The following is a 16,129-nucleotide window of genomic DNA, read 5'->3' as shown; positions in this document are numbered from 1 at the left end:
CTTGAATCGGTCATTCGCAATGTATTCTTCCAGCAAGCTGAATAACGAGGTAGGTGTGAGAAGGTGTACCAGCTGTCTTTGAGCTATCAGCGGCCACTAGGTGTCCCTCTTGTGATTTCCCGGGGATCCCGATTGTACAGGAATTCGTCGGTTCAGTAGCACGGGGGAGGGGATGGCCTGTGCTTGGAAGTGACAAACAGTCTGGTGGAATCATGAGTGTTTTTTCAAGTTCTGATTCATATTCGCTGTAGAATAAAATATGCTTTCAGCCCCCATGAGCTTTGTCACTAGGAGAGCAGTGTAGGAACTTTTGCAGTATGGCTGTGGGTTCCCTGGTGGTCTAGTGGTTAGGATTCGGCGCTCTCACCGCCGCGGCCTGGGTTCGATTCCCGGTCAGGGAACAGTCCTTCTTCTGCCCTTGAATGCTTTTCCTTCCCGCAGGTCAGGGCTTCTCAAAATGAATTTGCTTTTCTGACAAACAGTTTGCCTAGCATCCCGCAATCTGGCTCCTAATTTGATTTTCGCAAGGTTCCCTTTGAGTTGCTTTCCTCGGCGGGAGGAAAATCTCTTGTGCAAGGCTCTTGAGGAAGTGAGATTCTGTATTCCGAGGTGCGCTTCTTTTCGTAGGCTTCTGACCACATGTTGTGCGGCAGGAAGTCATCTTTGACAGGGCCGCAGGCTTTGTCTCCAAATGGCATCCCGGACCCACTGCAACCCACCTTTTTGCTGAAACGGAAGTCTGGTTCAGGGTAAGAAAAAGCTGAGCTGCACGTACCGAAAGCAGCAGAGCCCAGCGGCGGAGAGGGTGTGGCCAGGGCTGTCTGATTTGCATAGTGACCAGTGGCATCTTGGGAATGTACAGGCTTTGGAGCTTAACGGGTGCTGCAGGGGTCTGCCTGGCCGGAGAAATGCCTGTCTGGCGCTCCCCTCAGGACACACGTGTCTTCCGTTCGAGCATGGAGGGTGAGGGACATGGGTCACCCTCATATACAGGGGTGTGGGCATGGGCAGGATGGGGCGTGGGGGACCCGTCAGGGCATTGCCCGTTTGGAAGCCCGTTCGGAAGGCAAGAGGAGGCGGAGGCGGAGGCGGGAATCTCTGCTCAATTTTTTCCCGAGGCCTGGGGACAAGCCTTTGCACATTTGATCCAGCCGGGCCTGCATCAGCAGATCCTGCTCCGATGGCAAGGGAGAGCCTGCAGGTGTAAATCAAAGAAAGGGGAGAAATCCGCAAGAGGCGGGTTAACAAATTCCAGTGGCAGGCCCATGTTCCCCAGGAAGCAAGTACTTCCTCCTGCTCCCTTCAGTGGGAAAAGACATAGGAGGTGTATTTCTCTAAGCAGGGGCTCTGCGTAGGTGGCACTGCATTGCTTTGGGAAGCATCCATGCTAAGTGCAGAGTAGCAGCAGACCCCACAGCTGAGACGTGAATTGGGACTGTTAAGGAAGGGCACTGGGAGGGTGAGGAGGGCAGAGGAAAATGCTTTACAAAAGCATCTGCAAGTTCCTACACACCCGCTGAAAACCCATACCAGGGATGGGGCTCGAACCCATGCGGACAACTGTCCATTGGATCTTAAGTCCAACGCCTTAACCACTCGGCCACCCTGGTGAGACCCTAGGCCCTGCCTTACTCAGCTCCCTTTTCATGCTGGCTGCTCCAGCGCAGGCTGTCCAGCAAGAGGTGATTGCAGAGTAAAAAGGCTTTTGCAGGAGGATAAAGGTAATTGCTTATGACAAACACGCTGTGTGACACCTAACTTTTCCCCACTCGTACTTTATGGGCAATCTATACAGTGGAGTTAGCTTAGTCACAATAAGGAAGTGAGCAAGGCAGGCTCACAAGAGCATCTCCTCCCTGGTGGTCTAGTGGCTAGGATTTGGCGCTTTCACCGCCGCGGCCCGGGTTCGATTCCCGGTCAGGGAAGATCCCTCTAAGACGTAGACGTGCGTAATTTGTCCACGCAGCTCAGCTTTTTTTAATCGAAGGTCCTTAAAAAGGCACCCCGACCTATAGACGAAAGCAGAGGAAAGGGGCTGGGTCCCCTGTGTCCCAGGTTGCTTTGCTCCCATTGCCCTCAGCCACCTTCATGCGCACGCAGTCCCCCACCCAGTCAGGTGCTCTATGTGGGCGTAAAGTGCAGTACCAGCTCATCAGAAAGGTAAATTGCTGGAAAACCCGGCTGCGATGTATACATCTACTTTGGAGCACTCTTCTCCCTTGCACTCTTGAATCGGTCATTCGCAATGTATTCTTCCAGCAAGCTGAATAACGAGGTAGGTGTGAGAAGGTGTACCAGCTGTCTTTGAGCTATCAGCGGCCACTAGGTGTCCCTCTTGTGATTTCCCGGGGATCCCGATTGTACAGGAATTCGTCGGTTCAGTAGCACGGGGGAGGGGATGGCCTGTGCTTGGAAGTGACAAACAGTCTGGTGGAATCATGAGTGTTTTTTCAAGTTCTGATTCATATTCGCTGTAGAATAAAATATGCTTTCAGCCCCCATGAGCTTTGTCACTAGGAGAGCAGTGTAGGAACTTTTGCTGTATGGCTGTGGGTTCCCTGGTGGTCTAGTGGTTAGGATTTGGCGCTCTCACCGCCGCGGCCTGGGTTCGATTCCCGGTCAGGGAACAGTCCTTCTTCTGCCCTTGAATGCTTTTCCTTCCCGCAGGTCAGGGCTTCTCAAAATGAATTTGCTTTTCTGACAAACAGTTTGCCTAGCATCCCGCAATCTGGCTCCTAATTTGATTTTCGCAAGGTTCCCTTTGAGTTGCTTTCCTCGGCGGGAGGAAAATCTCTTGTGCAAGGCTCTTGAGGAAGTGAGATTCTGTATTCCGAGGTGCGCTTCTTTTCGTAGGCTTCTGACCACATGTTGTGCGGCAGGAAGTCATCTTTGACAGGGCCGCAGGCTTTGTCTCCAAATGGCATCCCGGACCCACTGCAACCCACCTTTTTGCTGAAACGGAAGTCTGGTTCAGGGTAAGAAAAAGCTGAGCTGCACGTACCGAAAGCAGCAGAGCCCAGCGGCGGAGAGGGTGTGGCCAGGGCTGTCTGATTTGCATAGTGACCAGTGGCATCTTGGGAATGTACAGGCTTTGGAGCTTAACGGGTGCTGCAGGGGTCTGCCTGGCCGGAGAAATGCCTGTCTGGCGCTCCCCTCAGGACACACGTGTCTTCCGTTCGAGCATGGAGGGTGAGGGACATGGGTCACCCTCATATACAGGGGTGTGGGCATGGGCAGGATGGGGCGTGGGGGACCCGTCAGGGCATTGCCCGTTTGGAAGCCCGTTCGGAAGGCAAGAGGAGGCGGAGGCGGAGGCGGGAATCTCTGCTCAATTTTTTCCCGAGGCCTGGGGACAAGCCTTTGCACATTTGATCCAGCCGGGCCTGCATCAGCAGATCCTGCTCCGATGGCAAGGGAGAGCCTGCAGGTGTAAATCAAAGAAAGGGGAGAAATCCGCAAGAGGCGGGTTAACAAATTCCAGTGGCAGGCCCATGTTCCCCAGGAAGCAAGTACTTCCTCCTGCTCCCTTCAGTGGGAAAAGACATAGGAGGTGTATTTCTCTAAGCAGGGGCTCTGCGTAGGTGGCACTGCATTGCTTTGGGAAGCATCCATGCTAAGTGCAGAGTAGCAGCAGACCCCACAGCTGAGACGTGAATTGGGACTGTTAAGGAAGGGCACTGGGAGGGTGAGGAGGGCAGAGGAAAATGCTTTACAAAAGCATCTGCAAGTTCCTACACACCCGCTGAAAACCCATACCAGGGATGGGGCTCGAACCCATGCGGACAACTGTCCATTGGATCTTAAGTCCAACGCCTTAACCACTCGGCCACCCTGGTGAGACCCTAGGCCCTGCCTTACTCAGCTCCCTTTTCATGCTGGCTGCTCCAGCGCAGGCTGTCCAGCAAGAGGTGATTGCAGAGTAAAAAGGCTTTTGCAGGAGGATAAAGGTAATTGCTTATGACAAACACACTGTGTGACACCTAACTTTTCCCCACTCGTACTTTATGGGCAATCTATACAGTGGAGTTAGCTTAGTCACAATAAGGAAGTGAGCAAGGCAGGCTCACAAGAGCATCTCCTCCCTGGTGGTCTAGTGGCTAGGATTTGGCGCTTTCACCGCCGCGGCCCGGGTTCGATTCCCGGTCAGGGAAGATCCCTCTAAGACGTAGACGTGCGTAATTTGTCCACGCAGCTCAGCTTTTTTTAATCGAAGGTCCTTAAAAAGGCACCCCGACCTATAGACGAAAGCAGAGGAAAGGGGCTGGGTCCCCTGTGTCCCAGGTTGCTTTGCTCCCATTGCCCTCAGCCACCTTCATGCGCACGCAGTCCCCCACCCAGTCAGGTGCTCTATGTGGGCGTAAAGTGCAGTACCAGCTCATCAGAAAGGTAAATTGCTGGAAAACCCGGCTGCGATGTATACATCTACTTTGGAGCACTCTTCTCCCTTGCACTCTTGAATCGGTCATTCGCAATGTATTCTTCCAGCAAGCTGAATAACGAGGTAGGTGTGAGAAGGTGTACCAGCTGTCTTTGAGCTATCAGCGGCCACTAGGTGTCCCTCTTGTGATTTCCCGGGGATCCCGATTGTACAGGAATTCGTCGGTTCAGTAGCACGGGGGAGGGGATGGCCTGTGCTTGGAAGTGACAAACAGTCTGGTGGAATCATGAGTGTTTTTTCAAGTTCTGATTCATATTCGCTGTAGAATAAAATATGCTTTCAGCCCCCATGAGCTTTGTCACTAGGAGAGCAGTGTAGGAACTTTTGCAGTATGGCTGTGGGTTCCCTGGTGGTCTAGTGGTTAGGATTCGGTGCTCTCACCGCCGCGGCCTGGGTTCGATTCCCGGTCAGGGAACAGTCCTTCTTCTGCCCTTGAATGCTTTTCCTTCCCGCAGGTCAGGGCTTCTCAAAATGAATTTGCTTTTCTGACAAACAGTTTGCCTAGCATCCCGCAATCTGGCTCCTAATTTGATTTTCGCAAGGTTCCCTTTGAGTTGCTTTCCTCGGCGGGAGGAAAATCTCTTGTGCAAGGCTCTTGAGGAAGTGAGATTCTGTATTCCGAGGTGCGCTTCTTTTCGTAGGCTTCTGACCACATGTTGTGCGGCAGGAAGTCATCTTTGACAGGGCCGCAGGCTTTGTCTCCAAATGGCATCCCGGACCCACTGCAACCCACCTTTTTGCTGAAACGGAAGTCTGGTTCAGGGTAAGAAAAAGCTGAGCTGCACGTACCGAAAGCAGCAGAGCCCAGCGGCGGAGAGGGTGTGGCCAGGGCTGTCTGATTTGCATAGTGACCAGTGGCATCTTGGGAATGTACAGGCTTTGGAGCTTAACGGGTGCTGCAGGGGTCTGCCTGGCCGGAGAAATGCCTGTCTGGCGCTCCCCTCAGGACACACGTGTCTTCCGTTCGAGCATGGAGGGTGAGGGACATGGGTCACCCTCATATACAGGGGTGTGGGCATGGGCAGGATGGGGCGTGGGGGACCCGTCAGGGCATTGCCCCTTTGGAAGCCCGTTCGGAAGGCAAGAGGAGGCGGAGGCGGGAATCTCTGCTCAATTTTTTCCCGAGGCCTGGGGACAAGCCTTTGCACATTTGATCCAGCCGGGCCTGCATCAGCAGATCCTGCTCCGATGGCAAGGGAGAGCCTGCAGGTGTAAATCAAAGAAAGGGGAGAAATCCGCAAGAGGCGGGTTAACAAATTCCAGTGGCAGGCCCATGTTCCCCAGGAAGCAAGTACTTCCTCCTGCTGCCTTCAGTGGGAAAAGACATAGGAGGTGTATTTCTCTAAGCAGGGGCTCTGCGTAGGTGGCACTGCATTGCTTTGGGAAGCATCCATGCTAAGTGCAGAGTAGCAGCAGACCCCACAGCTGAGACGTGAATTGGGACTGTTAAGGAAGGGCACTGGGAGGGTGAGGAGGGCAGAGGAAAATGCTTTACAAAAGCATCTGCAAGTTCCTACACACCCGCTGAAAACCCATACCAGGGATGGGGCTCGAACCCATGCGGACAACTGTCCATTGGATCTTAAGTCCAACGCCTTAACCACTCGGCCACCCTGGTGAGAACCTAGGCCCTGCCTTACTCAGCTCCCTTTTCATGCTGGCTGCTCCAGCGCAGGCTGTCCAGCAAGAGGTGATTGCAGAGTAAAAAGGCTTTTGCAGGAGGATAAAGGTAATTGCTTATGACAAACACACTGTGTGACACCTAACTTTTCCCCACTCGTACTTTATGGGCAATCTATACAGTGGAGTTAGCTTAGTCACAATAAGGAAGTGAGCAAGGCAGGCTCACAAGAGCATCTCCTCCCTGGTGGTCTAGTGGCTAGGATTTGGCGCTTTCACCGCCGCGGCCCGGGTTCGATTCCCGGTCAGGGAAGATCCCTCTAAGACGTAGACGTGCGTAATTTGTCCACGCAGCTCAGCTTTTTTTAATCGAAGGTCCTTAAAAAGGCACCCCGACCTATAGACGAAAGCAGAGGAAAGGGGCTGGGTCCCCTGTGTCCCAGGTTGCTTTGCTCCCATTGCCCTCAGCCACCTTCATGCGCACGCAGTCCCCCACCCAGTCAGGTGCTCTATGTGGGCGTAAAGTGCAGTACCAGCTCATCAGAAAGGTAAATTGCTGGAAAACCCGGCTGCGATGTATACATCTACTTTGGAGCACTCTTCTCCCTTGCACTCTTGAATCGGTCATTCGCAATGTATTCTTCCAGCAAGCTGAATAACGAGGTAGGTGTGAGAAGGTGTACCAGCTGTCTTTGAGCTATCAGCGGCCACTAGGTGTCCCTCTTGTGATTTCCCGGGGATCCCGATTGTACAGGAAATCGTCGGTTCAGTAGCACGGGGGAGGGGATGGCCTGTGCTTGGAAGTGACAAACAGTCTGGTGGAATCATGAGTGTTTTTTCAAGTTCTGATTCATATTCGCTGTAGAATAAAATATGCTTTCAGCCCCCATGAGCTTTGTCACTAGGAGAGCAGTGTAGGAACTTTTGCTGTATGGCTGTGGGTTCCCTGGTGGTCTAGTGGTTAGGATTTGGCGCTCTCACCGCCGCGGCCCGGGTTCGATTCCCGGTCAGGGAACAGTCTTTCTTCTGCCCTTGAATGCTTTTCCTTCCCGCAGGTCAGGGCTTCTCAAAATGAATTTGCTTTTCTGACAAACAGTTTGCCTAGCATCCCGCAATCTGGCTCCTAATTTGATTTTCGCAAGGTTCCCTTTGAGTTGCTTTCCTCGGCGGGAGGAAAATCTCTTGTGCAAGGCTCTTGAGGAAGTGAGATTCTGTATTCCGAGGTGCGCTTCTTTTCGTAGGCTTCTGACCACATGTTGTGCGGCAGGAAGTCATCTTTGACAGGGCCGCAGGCTTTGTCTCCAAATGGCATCCCGGACCCACTGCAACCCACCTTTTTGCTGAAACGGAAGTCTGGTTCAGGGTAAGAAAAAGCTGAGCTGCACGTACCGAAAGCAGCAGAGCCCAGCGGCGGAGAGGGTGTGGCCAGGGCTGTCTGATTTGCATAGTGACCAGTGGCATCTTGGGAATGTACAGGCTTTGGAGCTTAACGGGTGCTGCAGGGGTCTGCCTGGCCGGAGAAATGCCTGTCTGGCGCTCCCCTCAGGACACACGTGTCTTCCGTTCGAGCATGGAGGGTGAGGGACATGGGTCACCCTCATATACAGGGGTGTGGGCATGGGCAGGATGGGGCGTGGGGGACCCGTCAGGGCATTGCCCGTTTGGAAGCCCGTTCGGAAGGCAAGAGGAGGCGGAGGCGGAGGCGGGAATCTCTGCTCAATTTTTTCCCGAGGCCTGGGGACAAGCCTTTGCACATTTGATCCAGCCGGGCCTGCATCAGCAGATCCTGCTCCGATGGCAAGGGAGAGCCTGCAGGTGTAAATCAAAGAAAGGGGAGAAATCCGCAAGAGGCGGGTTAACAAATTCCAGTGGCAGGCCCATGTTCCCCAGGAAGCAAGTACTTCCTCCTGCTCCCTTCAGTGGGAAAAGACATAGGAGGTGTATTTCTCTAAGCAGGGGCTCTGCGTAGGTGGCACTGCATTGCTTTGGGAAGCATCCATGCTAAGTGCAGAGTAGCAGCAGACCCCACAGCTGAGACGTGAATTGGGACTGTTAAGGAAGGGCACTGGGAGGGTGAGGAGGGCAGAGGAAAATGCTTTACAAAAGCATCTGCAAGTTCCTACACACCCGCTGAAAACCCATACCAGGGATGGGGCTCGAACCCATGCGGACAACTGTCCATTGGATCTTAAGTCCAACGCCTTAACCACTCGGCCACCCTGGTGAGACCCTAGGCCCTGCCTTACTCAGCTCCCTTTTCATGCTGGCTGCTCCAGCGCAGGCTGTCCAGCAAGAGGTGATTGCAGAGTAAAAAGGCTTTTGCAGGAGGATAAAGGTAATTGCTTATGACAAACACGCTGTGTGACACCTAACTTTTCCCCACTCGTACTTTATGGGCAATCTATACAGTGGAGTTAGCTTAGTCACAATAAGGAAGTGAGCAAGGCAGGCTCACAAGAGCATCTCCTCCCTGGTGGTCTAGTGGCTAGGATTTGGCGCTTTCACCGCCGCAGCCCGGGTTCGATTCCCGGTCAGGGAAGATCCCTCTAAGACGTAGACGTGCGTAATTTGTCCACGCAGCTCAGCTTTTTTTAATCGAAGGTCCTTAAAAAGGCACCCCGACCTATAGACGAAAGCAGAGGAAAGGGGCTGGGTCCCCTGTGTCCCAGGTTGCTTTGCTCCCATTGCCCTCAGCCACCTTCATGCGCACGCAGTCCCCCACCCAGTCAGGTGCTCTATGTGGGCGTAAAGTGCAGTACCAGCTCATCAGAAAGGTAAATTGCTGGAAAACCCGGCTGCGATGTATACATCTACTTTGGAGCACTCTTCTCCCTTGCACTCTTGAATCGGTCATTCGCAATGTATTCTTCCAGCAAGCTGAATAACGAGGTAGGTGTGAGAAGGTGTACCAGCTGTCTTTGAGCTATCAGCGGCCACTAGGTGTCCCTCTTGTGATTTCCCGGGGATCCCGATTGTACAGGAATTCGTCGGTTCAGTAGCACGGGGGAGGGGATGGCCTGTGCTTGGAAGTGACAAACAGTCTGGTGGAATCATGAGTGTTTTTTCAAGTTCTGATTCATATTCGCTGTAGAATAAAATATGCTTTCAGCCCCCATGAGCTTTGTCACTAGGAGAGCAGTGTAGGAACTTTTGCAGTATGGCTGTGGGTTCCCTGGTGGTCTAGTGGTTAGGATTCGGCGCTCTCACCGCCGCGGCCTGGGTTCGATTCCCGGTCAGGGAACAGTCCTTCTTCTGCCCTTGAATGCTTTTCCTTCCCGCAGGTCAGGGCTTCTCAAAATGAATTTGCTTTTCTGACAAACAGTTTGCCTAGCATCCCGCAATCTGGCTCCTAATTTGATTTTCGCAAGGTTCCCTTTGAGTTGCTTTCCTCGGCGGGAGGAAAATCTCTTGTGCAAGGCTCTTGAGGAAGTGAGATTCTGTATTCCGAGGTGCGCTTCTTTTCGTAGGCTTCTGACCACATGTTGTGCGGCAGGAAGTCATCTTTGACAGGGCCGCAGGCTTTGTCTCCAAATGGCATCCCGGACCCACTGCAACCCACCTTTTTGCTGAAACGGAAGTCTGGTTCAGGGTAAGAAAAAGCTGAGCTGCACGTACCGAAAGCAGCAGAGCCCAGCGGCGGAGAGGGTGTGGCCAGGGCTGTCTGATTTGCATAGTGACCAGTGGCATCTTGGGAATGTACAGGCTTTGGAGCTTAACGGGTGCTGCAGGGGTCTGCCTGGCCGGAGAAATGCCTGTCTGGCGCTCCCCTCAGGACACACGTGTCTTCCGTTCGAGCATGGAGGGTGAGGGACATGGGTCACCCTCATATACAGGGGTGTGGGCATGGGCAGGATGGGGCGTGGGGGACCCGTCAGGGCATTGCCCCTTTGGAAGCCCGTTCGGAAGGCAAGAGGAGGCGGAGGCGGGAATCTCTGCTCAATTTTTTCCCGAGGCCTGGGGACAAGCCTTTGCACATTTGATCCAGCCGGGCCTGCATCAGCAGATCCTGCTCCGATGGCAAGGGAGAGCCTGCAGGTGTAAATCAAAGAAAGGGGAGAAATCCGCAAGAGGCGGGTTAACAAATTCCAGTGGCAGGCCCATGTTCCCCAGGAAGCAAGTACTTCCTCCTGCTGCCTTCAGTGGGAAAAGACATAGGAGGTGTATTTCTCTAAGCAGGGGCTCTGCGTAGGTGGCACTGCATTGCTTTGGGAAGCATCCATGCTAAGTGCAGAGTAGCAGCAGACCCCACAGCTGAGACGTGAATTGGGACTGTTAAGGAAGGGCACTGGGAGGGTGAGGAGGGCAGAGGAAAATGCTTTACAAAAGCATCTGCAAGTTCCTACACACCCGCTGAAAACCCATACCAGGGATGGGGCTCGAACCCATGCGGACAACTGTCCATTGGATCTTAAGTCCAACGCCTTAACCACTCGGCCACCCTGGTGAGAACCTAGGCCCTGCCTTACTCAGCTCCCTTTTCATGCTGGCTGCTCCAGCGCAGGCTGTCCAGCAAGAGGTGATTGCAGAGTAAAAAGGCTTTTGCAGGAGGATAAAGGTAATTGCTTATGACAAACACACTGTGTGACACCTAACTTTTCCCCACTCGTACTTTATGGGCAATCTATACAGTGGAGTTAGCTTAGTCACAATAAGGAAGTGAGCAAGGCAGGCTCACAAGAGCATCTCCTCCCTGGTGGTCTAGTGGCTAGGATTTGGCGCTTTCACCGCCGCGGCCCGGGTTCGATTCCCGGTCAGGGAAGATCCCTCTAAGACGTAGACGTGCGTAATTTGTCCACGCAGCTCAGCTTTTTTTAATCGAAGGTCCTTAAAAAGGCACCCCGACCTATAGACGAAAGCAGAGGAAAGGGGCTGGGTCCCCTGTGTCCCAGGTTGCTTTGCTCCCATTGCCCTCAGCCACCTTCATGCGCACGCAGTCCCCCACCCAGTCAGGTGCTCTATGTGGGCGTAAAGTGCAGTACCAGCTCATCAGAAAGGTAAATTGCTGGAAAACCCGGCTGCGATGTATACATCTACTTTGGAGCACTCTTCTCCCTTGCACTCTTGAATCGGTCATTCGCAATGTATTCTTCCAGCAAGCTGAATAACGAGGTAGGTGTGAGAAGGTGTACCAGCTGTCTTTGAGCTATCAGCGGCCACTAGGTGTCCCTCTTGTGATTTCCCGGGGATCCCGATTGTACAGGAAATCGTCGGTTCAGTAGCACGGGGGAGGGGATGGCCTGTGCTTGGAAGTGACAAACAGTCTGGTGGAATCATGAGTGTTTTTTCAAGTTCTGATTCATATTCGCTGTAGAATAAAATATGCTTTCAGCCCCCATGAGCTTTGTCACTAGGAGAGCAGTGTAGGAACTTTTGCTGTATGGCTGTGGGTTCCCTGGTGGTCTAGTGGTTAGGATTTGGCGCTCTCACCGCCGCGGCCCGGGTTCGATTCCCGGTCAGGGAACAGTCCTTCTTCTGCCCTTGAATGCTTTTCCTTCCCGCAGGTCAGGGCTTCTCAAAATGAATTTGCTTTTCTGACAAACAGTTTGCCTAGCATCCCGCAATCTGGCTCCTAATTTGATTTTCGCAAGGTTCCCTTTGAGTTGCTTTCCTCGGCGGGAGGAAAATCTCTTGTGCAAGGCTCTTGAGGAAGTGAGATTCTGTATTCCGAGGTGCGCTTCTTTTCGTAGGCTTCTGACCACATGTTGTGCGGCAGGAAGTCATCTTTGACAGGGCCGCAGGCTTTGTCTCCAAATGGCATCCCGGACCCACTGCAACCCACCTTTTTGCTGAAACGGAAGTCTGGTTCAGGGTAAGAAAAAGCTGAGCTGCACGTACCGAAAGCAGCAGAGCCCAGCGGCGGAGAGGGTGTGGCCAGGGCTGTCTGATTTGCATAGTGACCAGTGGCATCTTGGGAATGTACAGGCTTTGGAGCTTAACGGGTGCTGCAGGGGTCTGCCTGGCCGGAGAAATGCCTGTCTGGCGCTCCCCTCAGGACACACGTGTCTTCCGTTCGAGCATGGAGGGTGAGGGACATGGGTCACCCTCATATACAGGGGTGTGGGCATGGGCAGGATGGGGCGTGGGGGACCCGTCAGGGCATTGCCCGTTTGGAAGCCCGTTCGGAAGGCAAGAGGAGGCGGAGGCGGAGGCGGGAATCTCTGCTCAATTTTTTCCCGAGGCCTGGGGACAAGCCTTTGCACATTTGATCCAGCCGGGCCTGCATCAGCAGATCCTGCTCCGATGGCAAGGGAGAGCCTGCAGGTGTAAATCAAAGAAAGGGGAGAAATCCGCAAGAGGCGGGTTAACAAATTCCAGTGGCAGGCCCATGTTCCCCAGGAAGCAAGTACTTCCTCCTGCTCCCTTCAGTGGGAAAAGACATAGGAGGTGTATTTCTCTAAGCAGGGGCTCTGCGTAGGTGGCACTGCATTGCTTTGGGAAGCATCCATGCTAAGTGCAGAGTAGCAGCAGACCCCACAGCTGAGACGTGAATTGGGACTGTTAAGGAAGGGCACTGGGAGGGTGAGGAGGGCAGAGGAAAATGCTTTACAAAAGCATCTGCAAGTTCCTACACACCCGCTGAAAACCCATACCAGGGATGGGGCTCGAACCCATGCGGACAACTGTCCATTGGATCTTAAGTCCAACGCCTTAACCACTCGGCCACCCTGGTGAGACCCTAGGCCCTGCCTTACTCAGCTCCCTTTTCATGCTGGCTGCTCCAGCGCAGGCTGTCCAGCAAGAGGTGATTGCAGAGTAAAAAGGCTTTTGCAGGAGGATAAAGGTAATTGCTTATGACAAACACGCTGTGTGACACCTAACTTTTCCCCACTCGTACTTTATGGGCAATCTATACAGTGGAGTTAGCTTAGTCACAATAAGGAAGTGAGCAAGGCAGGCTCACAAGAGCATCTCCTCCCTGGTGGTCTAGTGGCTAGGATTTGGCGCTTTCACCGCCGCAGCCCGGGTTCGATTCCCGGTCAGGGAAGATCCCTCTAAGACGTAGACGTGCGTAATTTGTCCACGCAGCTCAGCTTTTTTTAATCGAAGGTCCTTAAAAAGGCACCCCGACCTATAGACGAAAGCAGAGGAAAGGGGCTGGGTCCCCTGTGTCCCAGGTTGCTTTGCTCCCATTGCCCTCAGCCACCTTCATGCGCACGCAGTCCCCCACCCAGTCAGGTGCTCTATGTGGGCGTAAAGTGCAGTACCAGCTCATCAGAAAGGTAAATTGCTGGAAAACCCGGCTGCGATGTATACATCTACTTTGGAGCACTCTTCTCCCTTGCACTCTTGAATCGGTCATTCGCAATGTATTCTTCCAGCAAGCTGAATAACGAGGTAGGTGTGAGAAGGTGTACCAGCTGTCTTTGAGCTATCAGCGGCCACTAGGTGTCCCTCTTGTGATTTCCCGGGGATCCCGATTGTACAGGAATTCGTCGGTTCAGTAGCACGGGGGAGGGGATGGCCTGTGCTTGGAAGTGACAAACAGTCTGGTGGAATCATGAGTGTTTTTTCAAGTTCTGATTCATATTCGCTGTAGAATAAAATATGCTTTCAGCCCCCATGAGCTTTGTCACTAGGAGAGCAGTGTAGGAACTTTTGCTGTATGGCTGTGGGTTCCCTGGTGGTCTAGTGGTTAGGATTTGGCGCTCTCACCGCCGCGGCCTGGGTTCGATTCCCGGTCAGGGAACAGTCCTTCTTCTGCCCTTGAATGCTTTTCCTTCCCGCAGGTCAGGGCTTCTCAAAATGAATTTGCTTTTCTGACAAACAGTTTGCCTAGCATCCCGCAATCTGGCTCCTAATTTGATTTTCGCAAGGTTCCCTTTGAGTTGCTTTCCTCGGCGGGAGGAAAATCTCTTGTGCAAGGCTCTTGAGGAAGTGAGATTCTGTATTCCGAGGTGCGCTTCTTTTCGTAGGCTTCTGACCACATGTTGTGCGGCAGGAAGTCATCTTTGACAGGGCCGCAGGCTTTGTCTCCAAATGGCATCCCGGACCCACTGCAACCCACCTTTTTGCTGAAACGGAAGTCTGGTTCAGGGTAAGAAAAAGCTGAGCTGCACGTACCGAAAGCAGCAGAGCCCAGCGGCGGAGAGGGTGTGGCCAGGGCTGTCTGATTTGCATAGTGACCAGTGGCATCTTGGGAATGTACAGGCTTTGGAGCTTAACGGGTGCTGCAGGGGTCTGCCTGGCCGGAGAAATGCCTGTCTGGCGCTCCCCTCAGGACACACGTGTCTTCCGTTCGAGCATGGAGGGTGAGGGACATGGGTCACCCTCATATACAGGGGTGTGGGCATGGGCAGGATGGGGCGTGGGGGACCCGTCAGGGCATTGCCCGTTTGGAAGCCCGTTCGGAAGGCAAGAGGAGGCGGAGGTGGGAATCTCTGCTCAATTTTTTCCCGAGGCCTGGGGACAAGCCTTTGCACATTTGATCCTGCCGGGCCTGCATCAGCAGATCCTGCTCCGATGGCAAGGGAGAGCCTGCAGGTGTAAATCAAAGAAAGGGGAGAAATCCGCAAGAGGCGGGTTAACAAATTCCAGTGGCAGGCCCATGTTCCCCAGGAAGCAAGTACTTCCTCCTGCTCCCTTCAGTGGGAAAAGACATAGGAGGTGTATTTCTCTAAGCAGGGGCTCTGCGTAGGTGGCACTGCATTGCTTTGGGAAGCATCCATGCTAAGTGCAGAGTAGCAGCAGACCCCACAGCTGAGACGTGAATTGGGACTGTTAAGGAAGGGCACTGGGAGGGTGAGGAGGGCAGAGGAAAATGCTTTACAAAAGCATCTGCAAGTTCCTACACACCCGCTGAAAACCCATACCAGGGATGGGGCTCGAACCCATGCGGACAACTGTCCATTGGATCTTAAGTCCAACGCCTTAACCACTCGGCCACCCTGGTGAGACCCTAGGCCCTGCCTTACTCAGCTCCCTTTTCATGCTGGCTGCTCCAGCGCAGGCTGTCCAGCAAGAGGTGATTGCAGAGTAAAAAGGCTTTTGCAGGAGGATAAAGGTAATTGCTTATGACAAACACACTGTGTGACACCTAACTTTTCCCCACTCGTACTTTATGGGCAATCTATACAGTGGAGTTAGCTTAGTCACAATAAGGAAGTGAGCAAGGCAGGCTCACAAGAGCATCTCCTCCCTGGTGGTCTAGTGGCTAGGATTTGGCGCTTTCACCGCCGCGGCCCGGGTTCGATTCCCGGTCAGGGAAGATCCCTCTAAGACGTAGACGTGCGTAATTTGTCCACGCAGCTCAGCTTTTTTTAATCGAAGGTCCTTAAAAAGGCACCCCGACCTATAGACGAAAGCAGAGGAAAGGGGCTGGGTCCCCTGTGTCCCAGGTTGCTTTGCTCCCATTGCCCTCAGCCACCTTCATGCGCACGCAGTCCCCCACCCAGTCAGGTGCTCTATGTGGGCGTAAAGTGCAGTACCAGCTCATCAGAAAGGTAAATTGCTGGAAAACCCGGCTGCGATGTATACATCTACTTTGGAGCACTCTTCTCCCTTGCACTCTTGAATCGGTCATTCGCAATGTATTCTTCCAGCAAGCTGAATAACGAGGTAGGTGTGAGAAGGTGTACCAGCTGTCTTTGAGCTATCAGCGGCCACTAGGTGTCCCTCTTCTGATTTCCCGGGGATCCCGATTGTACAGGAATTCGTCGGTTCAGTAGCACGGGGGAGGGGATGGCCTGTGCTTGGAAGTGACAAACAGTCTGGTGGAATCATGAGTGTTTTTTCAAGTTCTGATTCATATTCGCTGTAGAATAAAATATGCTTTCAGCCCCCATGAGCTTTGTCACTAGGAGAGCAGTGTAGGAACTTTTGCAGTATGGCTGTGGGTTCCCTGGTGGTCTAGTGGTTAGGATTCGGCGCTCTCACCGCCGCGGCCTGGGTTCGATTCCCGGTCAGGGAACAGTCCTTCTTCTGCCCTTGAATGCTTTTCCTTCCCGCAGGTCAGGGCTTCTCAAAATGAATTTGCTTTTCTGACAAACAGTTTGCCTAGCATCCCGCAATCTGGCTCCTAATTTGATTTTCGCAAGGTTCCCTTTGAGTTGCTTTCCTCGGCGGGAGGAAAAT

At 53.2% G+C, this 16,129-nt stretch overlaps 9 non-coding genes across 9 annotated transcripts; 2 read left to right on the top strand and 7 right to left on the bottom strand.

Annotated features, from left to right (window-relative positions):
- Window positions 1–1,527: 1,527 nt before the first annotated feature.
- On the bottom strand, window positions 1,528–1,610 carry TRNAL-UAA (transfer RNA leucine (anticodon UAA)). Its single transcript has one exon. It is a non-coding gene; the product is annotated as a tRNA-Leu (tRNA).
- A 2,143-nt stretch (window positions 1,611–3,753) lies between these two features.
- TRNAL-UAA (transfer RNA leucine (anticodon UAA)) lies at window positions 3,754–3,836 on the bottom strand. Its single transcript has one exon. It is a non-coding gene; the product is annotated as a tRNA-Leu (tRNA).
- Window positions 3,837–5,973: 2,137 nt separating this feature from the next.
- TRNAL-UAA (transfer RNA leucine (anticodon UAA)) lies at window positions 5,974–6,056 on the bottom strand. The gene has a single exon. It is a non-coding gene; the product is annotated as a tRNA-Leu (tRNA).
- Window positions 6,057–7,001: 945 nt separating this feature from the next.
- Window positions 7,002–7,073, top strand: TRNAE-CUC (transfer RNA glutamic acid (anticodon CUC)). Its single transcript has one exon. It is a non-coding gene; the product is annotated as a tRNA-Glu (tRNA).
- Window positions 7,074–8,199: 1,126 nt separating this feature from the next.
- Window positions 8,200–8,282, bottom strand: TRNAL-UAA (transfer RNA leucine (anticodon UAA)). The gene has a single exon. It is a non-coding gene; the product is annotated as a tRNA-Leu (tRNA).
- Window positions 8,283–10,419: 2,137 nt separating this feature from the next.
- On the bottom strand, window positions 10,420–10,502 carry TRNAL-UAA (transfer RNA leucine (anticodon UAA)). Its single transcript has one exon. It is a non-coding gene; the product is annotated as a tRNA-Leu (tRNA).
- Window positions 10,503–11,447: 945 nt separating this feature from the next.
- TRNAE-CUC (transfer RNA glutamic acid (anticodon CUC)) lies at window positions 11,448–11,519 on the top strand. The gene has a single exon. It is a non-coding gene; the product is annotated as a tRNA-Glu (tRNA).
- A 1,126-nt stretch (window positions 11,520–12,645) lies between these two features.
- Window positions 12,646–12,728, bottom strand: TRNAL-UAA (transfer RNA leucine (anticodon UAA)). The gene has a single exon. It is a non-coding gene; the product is annotated as a tRNA-Leu (tRNA).
- Window positions 12,729–14,865: 2,137 nt separating this feature from the next.
- TRNAL-UAA (transfer RNA leucine (anticodon UAA)) lies at window positions 14,866–14,948 on the bottom strand. The gene has a single exon. It is a non-coding gene; the product is annotated as a tRNA-Leu (tRNA).
- Between the last annotated feature and the right edge of the window lie 1,181 nt (window positions 14,949–16,129).

The sequence above is a fragment of the Triturus cristatus genome, chromosome 5_2 (genome assembly GCF_964204655.1).
Source record: "Triturus cristatus chromosome 5_2, aTriCri1.1, whole genome shotgun sequence".
NCBI classification, from domain to species: Eukaryota; Metazoa; Chordata; class Amphibia; order Caudata; family Salamandridae; genus Triturus; species Triturus cristatus.
This window is presented reverse-complemented; position numbering and strand designations above follow the sequence as displayed.